Source organism: Palaemon carinicauda, chromosome 13 (assembly GCF_036898095.1).
Source record: "Palaemon carinicauda isolate YSFRI2023 chromosome 13, ASM3689809v2, whole genome shotgun sequence".
Classification (NCBI taxonomy): Eukaryota; Metazoa; Arthropoda; class Malacostraca; order Decapoda; family Palaemonidae; genus Palaemon; species Palaemon carinicauda.
The window spans coordinates 31,141,219-31,160,739 of NC_090737.1; the positions used below are offsets into that span (position 1 = coordinate 31,141,219).

At 36.9% G+C, this 19,521-nt stretch overlaps 1 protein-coding gene and 1 non-coding gene across 3 annotated transcripts in view; both read left to right on the forward strand.

Annotated features, from left to right (window-relative positions):
* The window catches only part of LOC137651923 (uncharacterized), a 338,520-nt gene that overhangs the window by 235,475 nt on the left and 83,524 nt on the right, over window positions 1–19,521 (forward strand). The window lies entirely within an intron of this gene.
* TRNAE-UUC (transfer RNA glutamic acid (anticodon UUC)) lies at window positions 13,537–13,608 on the forward strand. Its single transcript has one exon. It is a non-coding gene; the product is annotated as a tRNA-Glu (tRNA).

The window sequence follows — 19,521 nt, forward strand, 5'->3', positions numbered from 1 at the left end:
CCGCTAGCGCCCCCTTACACGGGCCCTTTCCTTGTGATCCGGTGCAATCCAAAAGCATTCCTACTAAACATTCGTGGCAAAGAAGACTGGGTCTCCATTGATCATCTAAAACCTGCTTATCTCCTGCCTGATGACCCACCTACAGTTTGCCTCTCTAGATCAGGACGCCCTATTTACCATGTACGGTATGTCATTTTTAGGGGGGGAACCATGTACCACCCATGTGGCACACGATCGTACATAGTAACGACATTTCTCTTTTTTGTATATATCATCCTTTGTATCTTTGCTCTCCCCTCGCACTGACAGCAACTTGTATTAACCTGTCTGCCTACTTATTTGTTAACTGTTAACAGAACCAGTTGCCGGTTTGACAAGAAATAGCATGTTTGTATTTTGGGACTTTCTTACCCGGACCTAGTGTGTATATATACTCAATGTGTCTTTAATAAAGTTAATCAGTTGCATTCATCTCTCCTTTGACTCACAACCTACTATTGCCCAGTCACATTCTCAACTTTGCTTGTCTCAAGCCCCCATTTCACCCCATGTCAGAATATCATCCCCCCCCCCCTCTCTTTTCTAAGACTGCATGCCTCAGGAAGTGCATTCCAAATGATAGGTATAAAATCCTTTACTTTTTTCCTGAAAGTGCATTCCAAGTTATATGCTTACAATACATAAAATCCTTTAATTTTTTTCCATTTAAGCACATATACATTTACAATTTGACAAGGATTATTTTTTATAGTAAATCCCAGAGAGCTCAACGGCAAAAGAAAATCATTATTCTAACGCGGGCTTACACGGTCGAACGGTTAGTCGAACCCGGTTTTCGAACCTGCTTGTCAAACTGTTCGAAGAGGTGGAGTCAGTTGCAAATACACAAGGTTTTTGGTCAATGAAACCCTACCCACAAAAGTCAGCCTTTCTTCGAACTGTTCGACGAACGTGTTTGACAACCAAATACCCTGTTCACACTTTCGAACGTCACTTCAAATACTTGTCTGGCGAACCGCATTAGACGAACCGTTCTACCGTGAAAACCCGCCTCAACAGTTTGAGTTGGCTAAACTGTCGTCCGAATTCCCCCCTCCCTGGAAAACATGAATTTCCCCAATTCCCTCCTGGTTTTAGAATCCATGTTCTAGAGTGCTTGTGCGATTGCCTGACACAAAGATGAATTATGGATATTGTTAGGATGAATCAACGAGAGAGGCAAGGCCGGTGTTTACTTCGGGGTAACATCCTCCAACTTGAAAAATCAAAGAAGGGTTATTACATTCCAGGAGGCTTTTCCAGTCATTATAAACCTTATATCTTTAGTCTTTATGTAAGAAAATGAGAGAAAGTGATCACATTGTCTTGACTCAGTGATAGGATTAGCTGACTTTCCAGGAGAGGAGGGTTTAAAGGCCCTCCATGAATGACAGAGACAAGGTTCACTGACAATGCCCTAGCTAGCAGGACAATGCCATACAGACTGATCATATAAATATATGATCAGCGCCCAAGACCCCTCTCCACCCAAGCTAGGACAAGGGAGGGGCAGGCAATGGATGCTGGCGACTTAGAAGGTACACCTATAGCCTCCCCCCAAACCCCCCATCCTTAGCTCAAAAGGTTGATGTGGTTGCAGACACTACAAGAAACTATCGAGCTTGAGCAAGACTCGAACCCCAGTCAGACAGATCACCAAGCAGGGACATTTCCAATAAGCCATTAGATAAGCAAAAAAGTGAAAGTCATATTTAGAGAAAATGGGAAAATAGTTTTAGTTTAGGAAATGTCTGAACTGAATAAGACTTACATATACATTTTTCAAAGAAAGTCTTAATAAACTTACATTTTCCAATGATTTTATGAAGTTTGGAAACGAGGAGTGAAATTGAATTTCAAGGCTTAATTACCCAATCTGTAGTTTACATAGCTTTGGAAGTCTTATAATTAAATAAAGGCTAGGATGGACCTAAGGGGATAAATTCCCCCCCCCCACCTCCCAAGGAATGGGCAAAACTTTTTGATATCTTTACAGCCACGAATGTCTCTAGAGTAATCAATGATATTGGTTGCCCTAAGACCAAGGTCTCGAGACCATCTTCAATTAGATTTGCGCATGCTCTGAACATTGAATATTATTATTATTATTATTATTATTATTATTATTATTATTATTATTATTATTATTATTATCATCGTCATTATTATTATTATTATTATTATTATTATTATTATTATTATTATTATTATTAGCTAAATGGCTAACCGACAACCTTAGTTGGAAAAGTAGGATGCTATAAACCCAAGGGCTCCAACTGGGAAATGAATCAACTATAAGAGAAGTTATGAATAATTAAAATAGAATGTTTTAAGAACAGTATTAACATTAAAATTAGAGAATTGTGTAAGCCTCTTCAACATAAAAACATTCGCTGCAAGTTTAAACTTTTGAAGTTCCACGAATTCAACTACCTTATTTGGAGGATCATTCCACATCTTGGTCACAGCTGGATTTGAACCTTCTAGAATACAATGTACTATTGAGACTCATTATGGAGAAGGACTGGCTATTGGAATTAATTGCATACCTAGAGACGCGTTCCCTAAAATTTCCCAAGAGGGCCCACGACAGCGCTTACGTAGTAGGAACCACTAAGGTATGTGGTAAATTAATAACGCATTGCAAACAGTGCCACGCTGGTTACGTTTATTGCAAGTGGCATATCTCCTTTACGGTTAAAGCGAGCTTTTGCCGCACTTGGATAATTTAAAGCTTTGGTACAGCTGCACAGTAATAGGTTTCTAACGTTATATTGTTAGGTAGTGCTATATGAAATGAACTCCTTAATGCAGAACTAGTTCTATGCTTCGTGCTTAGAAAAAAATAAAAAAAAAGAAACGATAATCATACACTGACTTACTATCTATTTTTATATGATTTTTACCCAGCAGGCAAAATTAATCTTTATTGATATTGTTATTATTATGCACGTTGGTTGGAGTACTTACTGTATATAATCAATTATTTAAATTATTAAAATTGTTACAATTATTGGAATGATTTTAATTAAAATTATCAAATTTATTATCATTATTAAGATTATTAGTTATTTTTGTTATTAGAATTATCAGATTTATTAGTTTCTTCAAAAGGCAAGTCTGTAAACTCCACTTGCAAGAAAAGCCCGTCTGAGTATCCCACCCATTTGCCTTTGCAATTGAAGACATTCACAAAGATATAGATAATAGACTGTTATCCTTTTTATTATCTCTGGGAGCAATGGGGAGAGAGTTAAGACTATACTGTCTCTGGAATTTGTCTTTAAAAATTTCAGTAGAGAAGGTAATTACCTCCGCCAACGAAGTTGGAAGGAGGTTATATTTTATGCCCTGTATTTGTGTGTGTTTGTTTGTGAACAGCTTCCTGGCCACAATTTTAATCGTAGAGTAATGAAACTTGCCTTGCAGGGATTAACTGTTATGTAAAAAGCTGGAAATTATTAAATTTAGGAAGGACAACGTCAAAGGTCAAGGTCATGGTCGAGCAAAAGGTCCAGAAATAAGCTGCTGTGGCGGAGGTCTGCGCTCTACTTAGTGCCCCTCTAGTTTTAGTATTGTTTTCGTATTGGAGACTTTCTAACGTTCCTGACTTTTAAATTAAATAACCTGGTAATATTTAATATTAACATTACATAACCAAATATAATATAAATAAACTTCTACGTTGATTAGGAAAGAGAGAGAGAGAGAGAGAGAGAGAGAGAGAGAGAGAGAGAGAGAGAGAGAGAGCATACATGTTTTCTCAAGAGTAATTAATTTGCTGGAATAGGTATCAAGGAAAATATTTTCCACTCGACAAATTAGTTTAGCCTAAAACAACTTGTAGCCAAATAACGCTTAAAATAGTTTTGAACTCTATTGCCCAAGTCCCAAATTAACCTTCATCCTTATAAACAGTTCAAAGGCACACATCTGTAATGATGTTTGAACATGCGCATTGGTGTAGCTGGAAGTTCCTAGAACTAACTTCCAGGAGAATGAAGTCCAGATCTGAAGCTACAGAATTAAGGACAAAATGAGGTCTCCGAGGACAACTCTGTAAACGACTTAGAAAAAAAATCATTTGACTTCTGATTAGTATTGAGTATAACAGGTCACCCTCGCCCTTTTTCGACCTTTCTTTACTACTCTTTACAAGATTTTCTACTTTTATTTATCATTAGGTGTTTATTCTTCCAAGATTCATATGTTTAGAGGTATTTTTTCAAATGAGGAAATAAACATTGTTAAGCTTCTTAGTATCTAAAAGCCATATGTTGAGTAGTTAATTTAAGTACTATGCAAAACCTCAAGTCAATTGGTGTAATTGGACAGCATAGTTTAAATTAAAGTCACGAGTTTACACAGCAAAAAAAAAAAAAAAAAAAAAATATGAATGAATTCTGATCCTTAGTCTAGCAGAATTTCCAAGGACAAATGTCACAATTCTGAATCTCTTTTTTTCCCCCATGTTAACTGTTCTACCTGCATTACCATTTCTATTCTTTCCCACGGTTATCCTTACATTTAAGGAGTGATCGTCTGTCATGGTTTATAATTTGGTAGAGGGTTTTTGCGGTCACATGCCATTGCATTCTTCAATTATAGTTATTAGCGGTGGGCCTAACCTTTGACTCATTAGTCCAACTGCAAAGCAGCATTTTCCAGTGATTGGCAGAACTGCAAGGCAGACTTTTGCAAAGTGATTGGCAGAACTGCAAGGCAGCATTATCCATATTAATTATCAGAACTGCAAGGTAGCATTTTCCACAGTAATTAGCAGAGCTGCAAGGTAGCATTTCCCACGTTAATTGGCAGAACTGCACGGCAGTATTTTCCACAGTTATTGGCAAAACTACAATGCAGCCTTTTCCACAGATTGTCAGAACTGAAAGGCAGCCTTTTCCACAGTGATTGGCAAAACCACAATGCAGCCTTTTCCACAGATTGTCAGAACTGAAAGGCAGCCTTTTCCACAGTGATTGGCAGAACTGCAATGCAGTATTTTCCACAGTTATTGGCAGAACTGCAATGCAGCTTTTTCCACAGATTGGCAGAATTGCAAGGAAGACTTTTCCACAGTGATTGGCAAAACTGCAAGGCAGCATTTTCCACAGTGACTTGCAGAACTGCAAGGCAACATTTTCCACAGTGATTAGCAGAACGGCAAGTCAGCATTTTCCATAGTGATTAGAAGAACTGTAAAGTAGCATTTCCCACAGTGATTGGCAGAACTGCAAGGCAGCATTTTCCACAGTGATTGGCAGAACGGCAAGTCAGCATTTTCCATAGGGATTAGCAGAACTGCAAGGTAGCATTTCCAACAGTGATTGGCAGAACTGCAAGGAAGCATTTCCCACAGTGATTGGCAGAACTGCAAGGCAGCATTTTCCACAGTGATTAGCAGAACCGCAAGTCAGCATTTTCCATAGTGATTAGAAGAACTATAAGGTAGCATTTCCCACAGTGATTGGCAGAGCTGCAAGGCAGCATTTTCCACAGTGATTGGCAGAACTGCAAGGCAACATTTTCCTCAGTGATTGGCAGAACTGCAAGGCAGCATTTCTCAGTGATTGGCAGAACTGCAAGGCAACATTTTCCTCAGTGATTGGCAGAACTGCAAGGCAGCATTTCCAACAGTGATTGGCAGAACTGCAAGGCAACATTTTCCTCAGTGATTGGCAGAACTGCAAGGCAGCATTTCTCAGTGATTGGCAGAACTGCAAGGCAACGTTTTCCTCAGTGATTGGCAGAACTGCAAGGCAGCATTTCTCAGTGATTGACAGAACTGCAAGGCAGCATTTCTCAGTGATTGGCAGAACTGCAAGGCAGCATTTTCCACAGATTGGCAGAACTGCAAGGCAGCATTTCCCACAGTGATTGGCAGAACTGCAAGGCAGTATTTTCCACAGTGATTGGCAGAACTGCAAGGCAACATTTTTCCACAGTGATTAGCAGAACGGCAAGTCAGTATTTTCCATAGTGATTAGAACTGTAAGGAAGCATTTCCCACAGTGATTGGCAGAACTGAACGGCAGCCTTTTCCACAGTGATTGGCAGAACTGCAAGGCAACATTTTCCACAGTGATTAGCAGAACTGCAAGGTAGCATTTCCCACAGTGATTGGCAGAACTGCACGGCAGCATTTCTCAGTGATTGGCAGAACTGCAAGGCAGCATTTTCCACAGTGATTGGCAGAACTGCACGGCAGCATTTTCCACAGATTGGCAGAACTGCAAGGCAGCATCTCTCACAGTGATTGGCAGAACTTCAAGGCAGCATTTTCCACAGTGATTGGCAGAACTGCAAGGCAGCTTTTCCCACAGTGATTAGCAGAACGGCAAGTCAGCATTTTCCATAGTGATTAGCAGAAATGCTAGGTAGCATTTCCCACAGTGATTGGCAGAACTGCACGGCAGCATTTTCCACTGTGATTGGCAGAATTTCCAGGCAGCATATCTCACAGTGATTGACAGAACTGCAAGGCAGCATCTCTCACATTGATTGGCAAAACTGCTCGACAGCATTTTCCACAGTGATTGGCAGAACTGCAAGGCAGCATTTCTCACAGTGATTGGCAGAACTGGAAAGCAGCATTTTCCACAGTGATTGGCAGAACTCCAAGGCAGCATTTTCCACAGTGATTGGAAGATCTGCAAGGCAGCATTTTCCATAGTGACTGGCAGAACTGCAAGGTAGCATTTCCCACAGTGATTGGCAGAACTGCACGGCAGCATTTCTCAGTGATTGGCAGAACTGCAAGGCAGCATTTTCCACAGTGATTGGCAGAACTGCACGGCAGCATTTTCCACAGATTGGCAGAACTGCAAGGCAGCATCTCTCACAGTGATTGGCAGAACTTCAAGGCAGCATTTTCCACAGTGATTGGCAGAACTGCAAGGCAGCTTTTCCCACAGTGATTAGCAGAACGGCAAGTCAGCATTTTCCATAGTGATTAGCAGAAATGCTAGGTAGCATTTCCCACAGTGATTGGCAGAACTGCACGGCAGCATTTTCCACTGTGATTGGCAGAATTTCCAGGCAGCATATCTCACAGTGATTGACAGAACTGCAAGGCAGCATCTCTCACATTGATTGGCAAAACTGCTCGACAGCATTTTCCACAGTGATTGGCAGAACTGCAAGGCAGCATTTCTCACAGTGATTGGCAGAACTGGAAAGCAGCATTTTCCACAGTGATTGGCAGAACTCCAAGGCAGCATTTTCCACAGTGATTGGAAGATCTGCAAGGCAGCATTTTCCATAGTGACTGGCAGAACTGCAAGGCAGCATTTTCCACAGTGATTGGCAGAACTCTACAGCAGTATTTTCCACAGTGACTGGCAGAACTGCACGGCAGCATTTTCCACAGTGATTGGCAGAGCTGCAAGGCAGCATTTCTCACAGTGATTGGCAGTACTGTAAGGCAGCATTTCTCACAGTGATTGGCAGTACTGCAAGGCAGCATTTCTCAGAGTGATTGTCAGAACTATAAGGCAGCATTTTCCACAGTGATTGACAGAACTGCAAGGCAGTATTTCTCACAGTGATTGGCAGAACTGCAAGGCAGCATTTCTCAGAGTGATTGTCAGAACTGTAAGGCAGCATTTTCCACAGTGATTGACAGAACTGCATAGCAGCATTTTCCACAGTGATTGGCAGAACTGCAAGGCAGTATTTCTCACAGTGATTGGCAGAACTGCAAGTCAACATTTTCTACAGTGACTGGCAGAATTGCAAGACAGCATTTTCCACAGTGATTGGGAGAACTGCAAGGCAGCATTTCTCACAATGATTGACAGAACTGCAAGTCAGCATTTTTCACAGTGATTGGTAGGACTACACGGCAGCATTTTCCACTGTGATTTGCAGAACTGCACGGCAGCATTTTCCGCAGTGATTGGCAGAACTGCAAGGCAGCATTTTCATAGTGATTGGCAAAACTGCAAGGCAGCATTTTCCATAGTGATTGGCAGAACTGCGAGTCAGCATTTTCCACAGTGATTGGTAGACCTTCCCGGCAGCATTTTCCACAGTGATTTGCAGAACTGCAAGGCAGCATTTTCCACAGTGATTGCCAGTGGGCCTAACCTTTAGCTAAAAAGCAAGACTGCAAGGCAGCAGCTGTCCGTTCACTTGCTCTTATAACCCCTGCCACAGGCTGGTACCTGCATTCCCATTAAAAAATCATTAAGAATAGTGCTGTATTAACCCACGACAGGACCCTGAGGCTTCGAGCTTCTTTTGGCCCATTGACATCACCCAACGGCATATTTCACGTTCTCTTTTTGTACAATTAATTGTAATAATATTACAACTGAAGTAAGGAATCCTAAGTTTTTACATTGATCACTAAAAGAAAATTGAAAGTTGCATAGGCCCAGCCTCTTGCTGGGCCAAGGCTTCAGCCTAGCTATCCTTATGTATAATGCAGTCTTGATTATGAGGTAGCAGTAGTAGGGGATTCGGCATATGAAGCTTCACTTGTGATGGATAACGGTGGAGGGTGGGCTGTGGACCCTAGCAGCACCAACCAAACTCGGCTGAATCCCTCGTCAGGCTGGAAGGAGCAAAGAGACAAAAAGTCCCCTTTTGTTCTTTTTTTTTTATGTCGGCTACCCCCCAAAATTGGGCGAAGTGCCTTGGTAGATAGATGGAAAGATATATAGGTAGATAGCTAGATTATGAGAGATTTAGGCATTTCCATAGTCTGTATTGTGTATAACTGGAGATGCATATTCGTAATAGTATCCATGTGCAATTGCAATTACGAAATCTTTATTATCTTCACGCACTTGGCTTGCAGGCCAAGTTTCTCACCTTATCGCATGCTGATAGTACTGAAGGCTCAGTGCTTAAGTATAAATATTACGACGCAACAGCAAAGTAATATTGTTGGATCGTTTTTTGCTTTTCAGTAAACGCTGATTTATCTCAGAAATCATGAGAGTATTTTTGGTCCTATTGTTGGCTGTTATCGGAGCAATAGCCATCCAACAGCCGAACGCTTGCAGTAAGTTGGTCTTCTTTATTTATTATTTACAGTGCCTCTTAAGGAAACAGATTTCGTAAGAGAATGTGTGTTCATCACAAATAAACAGATACGCTTTAGAAATCACTAGAATTGTCTGTCAAACTGAGCAAACGTATTTAGAATCTTATGAAAAAATAAATAAAAAGTTTCATGGCATTCGGAGAAATAAGTGCTTTTCCTCCACCACCAGAATAGCTGAATTTTCGCGACTATAAACAGATACCTTTTAAAAGTTACTAGAATGATCTCGCAATCTATAACGAAAGTATTTAAATTCTCACAAATTTTAATCCTATTTCTGTATAAAAACCTCACGATTCCACGGTGTTTACATAATTAACTGTTTTTCTTCCGTCAACACTCAGTTACTAAAGTAGCCACAAACTATAAATTTCCAATTTCTTTATAGAAAATAGCATATGGGAGTCCTGTACTCGAAGGAAACCAACTCCTTTTAATTCAACAGCATTCTTATTTACTAATCATTAGATATTAAGGTAATTTCTCTCGTGGCTTTCCAGCACCAAGCCCCCCGAAAAACGTGGAGATCGTTGGGACCACCTCCACAGATATTTACGTTACATTTGAGGACCCAGATGACCTTGACGTGTGCCCCATCCTTCTGTATAGGACTCGTTGCGAAGAGGAGGGATCGATAATGAATCTCAATTTGATTGAAAATAAACTTCATCAGGCAAATTTCACAGGAATGAAGCCTGCCACTGCATACAGGATTACGAGTCTCTCAGTTTCGGAGCATTTTGTTGAATCCGATCCTGTTGTTCTGCATACGTCCACTAAATAGTCCACCTTCCGCTAAGATGATCAAATTTTGTCAAATTGGCAAAATTTGTTAAAATGGTGCGATGAAAATCGAATGAGCTAATTAATTCCTTAAAATATTTGTATTAGTTTAACCTAATTTCAACTGGATATTATAACAAAATGTAATGTATTTTTACCCTTTCCGTCATCAAGACCAAATTTGGTCAGTAAATTGTCAATCTTTTTTAAGGTTGATGAAAAGCAAATTGGTTAATTGACTACTTGCGATATTTCTATTAGTCTAACTTGATTTGTTGAAGTGTAGATATGAAAAAAAATGCAATGTATCTTTTACCCTATTTGCCATGAACATCAAATTTTGTCAGTAAATTGTCAAAATATGTTAGAATATGATAAAAAATATATTATCCAATAGACTCCTTATAATAATCTTATTGATCTAACTAGATTTGTTGAAATCTGGATATGAAAAAAAATAACGACTTCGCCAAATCGTCAAATTAACGATTTTCACCAAATATTGTGAAATGTTGTGAAATATTTTGTGATTTAACCCTTTACTAATAGAAGGGGATTTATTTTTTAGTTGTGTACCTTTCACATACATCTCTCAATTCATGATCTGATTTTTTTTCTTTCCTAATAAAATATTTAGATATAAGATGATATATTAACTAGCACTGATTTCAGTATCATTGCTCACAATCTACTTTTTACTTGACCCTATGTTTCTCCATTTCTGAATGTCGTTTGTCACCTTTGGAAATAAAATAAAAACTCTATTAACATATAAACGTCATGAATTATAACATTCTTATATGATACGTGAATAGAATTATCTTGGACAATAGAGTTTCAGTGATATGCTGGATTGGGATTCGAGACCCACTCAAACTCGATAGTTTCTTGGGAGTATCTGCAACCTCACCATCTTTATGATCTAATGAGGGGGGGGGGTTAACGGAGCTTGTAGGTCTATCTGCTTGTTTCTTGATGTTCATTAGTTTCTTTAGTTACAGTGATCCCACAATCTGCTAAAGTTTGTAATAAGTCGCCAATAACTTTAAAACAAAAATGTATATACATTTAGAAAAGAATTATTTTAGACCAGTTAGGGAGTAGTGCCTTCACTGTATATCAAGTGTTGCACTGTAGATATTAACAAAGTATCTTTACTGCCCTCTTTTCGCCCCTTTCCACCCACTTTTTTAGCTTTCTGCTTTAGCTCTCCATTTTCCACCTTTTTTCCATCTTGACGTTCAGAATCTTCTAACTTTTACTCCAGGGACTCCTCCAGTCTTGCCTTTGTGCCTAATGACCTCACCAGCCCCAGACCCTGGGCCTTGGGCTCAAATTCCATGAATCCCCAAAAGTACGGGGTTTCTACCAAAGTACAACAAAGATAGAAAACGAGCTTTTAAACACACGGCAACGGTTCAGTCGGTTGCTAATAACATTTACATATAAAACCTGGTTCTATTCTAGATGAAAATTAAAGAATTACCCTTGAAAAAGAATAATAAAAATAAAGTTATTCAACAGATGAAAACTATAACTGACAAATCAGTTGGTCTCCCCTGACGGATGTAATGAGGAAGGATAAGAGGGGTTTTAATAATTTACTAATTATGTTCAAATGGGAGGTATGTGTTGAAGTTACTTTGAAGTAGATTAATCCTTTTTTATTCTTGCGAGATAAGATAATTTTACATTTTTTTTTTAATTTCATGTGAGAATCGATATTTTTGTATTGTGATAATTATTTTCTTCTTTATTCCTTTTTGTTAATGATTTCTTTACTCTCAACTGACTTCCATTAGTTCCTCGAGGTAAACTATTTTGAGGGCTTAGACTAGTTTTTGTCTCTTAATATATTTGAAAGAAGGTGGCCTCTCAAACTTACTTTTTTGTTTCCTTATGATTAATAGTGAGAGAGAGAGAGAGAGAGAGAGAGAGAGAGAGAGAGAGAGAGAGAGAGAGAGAGAGAGAGAGAGAGAGAGAGAGACGATCCAGGAACCCATGTTAAAAGACAAAATATGTCACCCCGGGCTGCAAAGAGAAACGAATTTTATTAACAGAACTGTACTGGAATAAAGGATGGAACACAATATAATTATCATGAATAGAAAATCAACTTGACTATTAATTACAATTGATGCTCGGTTTGGGTACTCGTATTATGTCTCTTATGTTAGATATACTGACAATTGTAGAGCTAAGGCTCTAGGAAAATCTATGACGTCTCTCAGCAGGTTCATTGTCCATCTTTATGCATGTATGGAATGTTAGTTTGAAAAATGAGGTATGTTTTATTTTACGTTAAATCTACTATAGTTGCCTATCCATAGAATACTTTGACAATTTGTACGTTTTCTTTTGTTTAAACTTAGTTTTAGAAAACTAAGTATCTAAGGATAACTTTAAGAATATGTTCGTGAATTTTTTGGTATTATTTTACATAAAACTACTTATTTTGTCACTGATGCTATTTCAGTATTTGCACAAGTAATATTATGGTTAAGGCTACACATAAGTGCGGTAATTCCTTTCCATTTTTTGCTGGTGTTTAATTGAAATCTCATTATCGATAATAATCTACCGTATGGTGCAATCAGGAACGTCCATAGTAGTAGGCTATGTATCAGTCAAACCTGAAATGGCCTCGAGGCTGTAGTCAGTTCAATCGCTTAACTATTAGTATTCACATTAGTTAAACAGACAATAAAAACGACTTATGGAGATTACACATTAAATAAAAGTTCGAGCACAACAATCAAGTAGTCTGCTAAAACCGTTTTAAAAATAGGAATTTACGAACTATGAGACGCTCTACAAAACTGGTTTTTTGTGTAATCTTGTATGCACCGTGGAATAAGAATGAATTTTACGTTTTTTTTTTTTCAATTGCTGAAGAAAAATAAAAAGTATCTGTCTTTTACCATTCTTAACGTGAGTAACTTTTATTTCAAGAACAGTACCATTCCCCTCTTTACGTGAGTAACATTTATTTCAAGAACCTTCGATAAGCTTCCAAATTTAGTTTGAAGAATTGCTAGAATGTTTTTCGTTAATCTCTTCACATTTTACTTCCTTTATATTTTCATTATATATTTAAAACTTTTCATTTCTTAAACGTTTTACTCACCTATGGTTTAACACATTTTATGAAATGTTTATTCACTTTTGGATTAATACCTTTTTAGAAATATTCCTAATCTTTGATTTTGAAAACTTTCTTAAATCCGCCTTTGTTCACCTGAATAATTTATCCACATGGAGATTAACACCTTTTATATTTATTTTATTCATCTAAAGATTAATAAGTTTTAAAAATTCACATAATAATCACCACCTTTCACAAACATTTTTTACTCACCAAGGTATTACTCATTAACCCGCGGCGAAGAACGTATTATCTGCATAGTTATTAACCCCTTTTTATACCCAGAAATTATTAACTTTCCTAAAACATTTTATTCAGTTTTGGTATTAACACATTTCTCAGTATGCTTTATTGACATAAGGATAAAAGAATTTGATAAATATTTTTATTCGGCCAGGGATGGCTTTTCTTTAATATGTATTTTCTCACATATGTAAGACGAGCACCAGTCAAACTTTAAGTTACCTAAAAATAATTGCTTTAAATAATATGTTATATTGCCCTCACTCTCATATCCCATGTGGTCTAGTGGCTAGGATACCTGGCTTTCACCCAGGAGGCCCGGGTTCGATTCCCGGCATGGGAAGATATTTTGAACTACAGCATAATGGTATTCGAATTGTCTGTGTCACTGTTCGTGGCACGCTTGTTCCTTCTAATTTTGATAAGTATCTAAAGCGGGGACGGCAGAGACTTCTATGGCCTTGATATCATAAACCTCCCTATTACGATCACTAGCGATCGTAAGAAAACAGATTTGACTTTATGCAAATTCATTTTTTCCCATTTAGCAGTGACAGAATTTTCATCTTAGAAATAAATCCGTTAAAAGAGTTATTTCATATATGATAATTAAATCAATTTTTCACTTTATATTATATAATTTTCATCTTCAAAATAAATCGGTCAAAATAGTTATTTCATAGAATATGATTCCTCCTATTTACTTTAAATTTACTCATTCAAAGCACAACTAATAAATTTCAATAGAGTCCTTTCAATGACGTCACTGGGAATCGCCGGCGGCCATGCTGGAGGCCATACAAAGCCAAGGCCAATAGATTCTATTGGCCTTGTACAAAGCGAAACCATGGCGGCTGCTACAGCGAATATGGACAATGAGAGCGACTTTGTCAAACAATTGTCGGGTGATGATAAGCGTTTTTGCAAGCAGAAACTCGATCTAATTGATGGCCTAGATCCACACCAGATGCAGAATTCATTCAACTTATGGCACATGCAATTCAGATGCTTTTTAAACTTACAAAGGCAGAACATGAGTGGGCATACATTTCCATTGAATAATCTGCTTCCAGAATTTGTTGTTTTTCCCTTTAATGCTTTTAAGTCCAAAATTAGATAAACACTGGGCCAATGAAGAGAGTGTTTATAATTATAAAGCTAATATTGATCATTTAGCCTAACCTTGTGTATTATAATTTTTGATTGTCAAAATGCTTGTAAAAGTTTTGCATTATAATGTCAAATCTTTATCAGTTCATGTTTAATCATTGTGTTTGTGTTTGGTTACAAATGCTATAATTTCTTATATACATATAAACATATGATGGACAAACTCTATTGTAATGCTCTTGGATAATCGTTTTGCCTCCTTGCAATTAAATGCGCAAGTTTAATTATTTTTTCGATGTTTCATATATAAGCTGAAGACCCCTTCGAGTTAAACCAGCTTTCAGATATTATTATTATTATTATTATTATTATTATTATTATTATTATTATTATTATTATTATTATTATTTATAATCAATGTTTATTCATCACATAGGCCTGTATGTCTGCACAATTTAATACACAAATTAAAATAAATATAGATATACACTTAATTATATATAGGCATGAGCACCTTGACGAAATAGAGACCTAGGTAAGTAGCCTTTGTTAATATAGCCAATATGGGCGCTTTTAATTTTTGTTTTGAAAATCTGAGATGCCCCTTTGATGTTTAAAAATTGAGATGCCCCCTCCCCCACACACACTACACACTGAACTGACGATGATACTTGTGAAGTCACCCATGCGATCGGATATAGCATGTTTACACAGGAATAATAATACTTTTAGGGCCTAGCCGAGACTGGCCTGATATGAAATGATCAGAACAGATACGTGACCAGGGTAGTGAGGATTCACGTAGATCAGCCCGTGATATTCTGATCAACCACAAGTCACGTCTGCGCTTGGATAATTCTTATGTATCTTTGTCCTGATTCTGAATAACTGCCGGTATGCGGTAGAAACTCTTGTCATCTCTTTGTCCTCGATTCCCACTACCAACAATAGCGCAAAAACTGGGCATTGTGTGAATGTGAATGTGATGAGATGGCTAACTATTCAAGAGTTCAACCACAGCTATTCACTGAACGCGTCTTTGTATGTCCTCCAAGATGGCGGACCGGAAGTTTGATGACGTATAATGAAAGGACTCTATTCTAGAAGATATATTGAAATATGAACGAAAAACGTCGGTGGAAGACCAGCAAAATCATGTTTACAGATCACTATTGCCTTAAGAAACTGCTTCTACCGCAGGATTATATGGAAAAGCCAATAAATTAATCATTGATAATCTTCATATAAACATGCAGGGAAAATAAATAAATAAAAATTACACAAACAGAATCCCATAATTAGGATGATTAATTGTAAACATCACCTTAGGTCTATCAAGTTTCTGTCTGCTAAAGGCGAGATGCGTGATGCTTACAACATATAATTACATTAAATAGCGAACGGGCGAAAAGTAAAGACTTTACCTTTTAGCAATATAAATCTGTATATCTTATGGAATACAACAACCAATGCAGCCGTTTCTATTCCACTACAGGACAAAGGTCTCAGACATGGCTTGGTCATGGCTGGGGTTTGGCCATTTTCATCACCACGTCGGCCAATACACATTGGTGGTGGTGGGGGATTTTGGTCTGATCACTCACAGCAAACCAACCTAGTATGGGTAGCTCTGACTAGTAATAGCTGTGCTGATCGTGGTGAACGCAAACCCTTTCACCACGTTCAGGCATCCCCACTCAAAAAATAGACTTTAGATAATAAAATATTCTATATATTTCACGTTAAATGAACCAGTAGCCTAAGACGATTCCAGGTAATCTTAATAGAGATAAGTCGGTACGATTCTAAAGATTACTTATCTTTGCACTTGTCGTTTTCCCACTGGCTGGTTCGTAATGGTACTCTACAAGCATTTTACGGTTCCACATTACACCATGAAAATGTGTAGGCTACTTGTATCTAGATCAGTTTTGGGAAATTTAGGCCAACATGTCCCTTATGTTTTCTGGGAGAAAGAGGTTATTATATATATATATATATATATATATATATATATATATATATATATATATATATATATATATATATATATATATATTCATTTATATATATAGATGTATATATATATATATATATATATATATATATATATATTAAGTTAGGATAGAATAGATATGGGTTGGGAGAAGGTAGGCAGAAAAGGGAGAAAGGAAAAGAGCTCTTAGAATATGAGGTAATGTAGGAGGAAGAGGGGCAGAGCCAATTGCTCCATATTCACCCAAAGACTTTGACGTTATTGATATGAATCTATTTTTCTACATTGAATAAATTCGCAAATTCCCTTGTGAGATACTTTTATTTTCTATCTATGCCTCCAGAATTTTCTCATTCCTTATTTTATATATTTTTTATTTTGTATGAGAAAGCATTACGTTCAACACTATAAATGCAAAAGACAGAGTCAAGCGCACACACACACAAATATATATATATATATATATATATATATATATATATATATATATATATATATATATATATATATATATATATATATATATATATATATATATATATATATATATATATATGTATGTGTGTGTGTGTGTGTATGTATATATATATATATATATATATATATATATATATATATATATATATTATGCATTATAGAGAGTACTTAAGCTGTGCACCTAAACTTAAAATAAAGGAATAAATTTAAGAGCAAACACAGAAATTCTTTAATCCAGCTTCAGTCAAAAGATAAGTGTCATTTCGGTCCTATAGATATCCATAAGTTCCAACTGTCGTCTCATTTTATGTTTGTGAGTGAAACGCATCTGTCTTAATAATTTTAATAACAGTGCTAACAAATGCAGACGTTTCTAATCCACTGCAGGACATAGGCCCCAAACATGTCCTTATTTAAATCTGGGGTTTGGCCAGTTTTCATCACGACGCTAGTCAACTGCGGATTCGTGATGGTGGAAGACTTTTGTCTAATCGCTGACAGCATACCAACCTAGTTTAGGTGGCCTAGATTGGTACAGCTTTGCTAATCATGGCAATGCACAAACCCGTTCACCACATCAAGGTGTGTATTGCCACTCACAAAGAGAATAATAATGATTATACTAATAACTATTGTATGACAATTGTATACAATAAGCTCCCACTAGACATCCGAATGACTGAAGATATTAAGGCTTTCAAGAGGTAACTGACGACTTTCTTGTTCTCTAAGTACTTCGATAGTGTGGATTTGACAATAAACGAGTAATATACGGTGTGAAAAATGCTGAATGCCTTGGAATGAACATGATAAAATGACAGTGAAGGTCCTGTAGAGACTAGGGGTCGCTGTATAAGACCAGAAAAGCAGCCCTTAAAGTAAAGTTAAAGTAACAAGACAAACAGAAATTAAATTGCTACAACAGAATGAACATTACCCAAGACGAAGTATGCTCTCCTGCTTTCTATGAACATGGAAACAAACTTCGCAACAGAACATTTTCCAGAGAGACCACCAGCTTTAAAAAGTAATGAAAGAGCATTGTATGCTAGCATTGAGACTTGGGGTGTTATACAGGAAAAAGTAATGAAAGAGCATTGTTTGCTAATATTGAGATGTGGGGTGCTATACAGGAAAAAGTAAAGAAAGAGCATTATTTACTAATATTGAGACGTGGGGTGTTATACAGGAAAAATAAAGAAATCCCATTCTTTGCTAAAATTGAGACGTGAGCTGTTATATTGGAAAAGTAATAAAAGAGCATTGTTTGCTAATATGGAGAGGTGGGGTGCTATACTGGGAAAAGTAATAAAAGAGCATTGTTTAATAATATCGAGACGTGGGGTTTTATAAAGGAAAAATTAATGAAAGAGCATTATCTGCTAATATTGAAACATTGGGTGTTTCACACTGAAAAGTAATGAAAGAGCATTGTTTACTAATATTGAGACGTGTTGTGTTATACAAGGAAAAGTAGTGAAAGACTATTATTTGCTAATATTGAGACCTGAGGTGTTATACAGGAAAAAGTAATGAAATAGCATTGTTTGCTGATATTGAGATGTGGGGTCTTATACAGGAAAAAATCATGAAAGAGCATTGTTTGCTAATATTGAGATGTGGGGTGTTATAGATAAAAAAATATTGAAAGACCGTTGTTTGCTAATATTGAGACGTGGGGTGTTAAACAGGAAAAAGTAGTGAAAGTCTATTGTTTACCAATATTGAGGCGTGAGGTGTTATACAGTTAAAAGTAATGAGAGAGGATTGTCTACTAATATTGAGACGTGGGGGTGTTATATCGGAAAAGTAGTGAAAGAGCATTGTTTGATAATATTGAGAAGTAGGGTGTTATGCGGGAAAAGGTAAAGAAAGAGCATTGTTTGCTAATAATCGAGATGTTGGGTGTTATACAAGAAGAAGTAGTGAAAGACTATTGTATGGTAATATTGAGACGTGGGGTGTTATACAGGAAAAAGTAATGAAAGAGTATTTTTTGCTAATATTAAGATGTAGGGTGTTATACAGGAAAAAGTAATGAAAGAGCATTGTTTACTTATATTGAGACGTGGGGTATTATACAGGAGAAGTAATGAAAGAGCATTGTTTACTTATATTGAGACGTGGGGTATTATACAGGAGAAGTAATGAAAGAGCATTGTTTACTTATATTGAGACGTGGGGTATTATACAGGAGAAGTAATGAAAGAGCATTGTTTACTTATATTGAGACGTGGGGTATTATACAGGAAAAAGTAAGGAAAGGGCATTGTTTACTTATATTGAGACGTGGGGTATTACACAGGAAAAGTAATGAAAGAGCATTGTTTACTTATATTGAGATGTGGGGTATTCTACAGAAAAAAGTAATGAAAGAGCATTTTTTAAAAATATTGGGACGTTAAGTGTTATATAGGAAAAAGTAGTGACAGAGCATTGTTATACAGGAAAAAATAGTGAAAGACTATTGTTTGCTAATATTGAGAAGTATGGTGTTATACAGGAAAAAGTAATGAAAGAGCATTGTTTAGTAATATTGAGACGTCGGATGTTATACAGAAAAAGTAATGAAAGAGCATTGTTCATTATTATTGAGGTTTGTAATGTTATACATGGAAAAGTAGTGAAAGAGCATTTTTCACCAATATTGAGAAGGAGGATGGGGGGTTATAA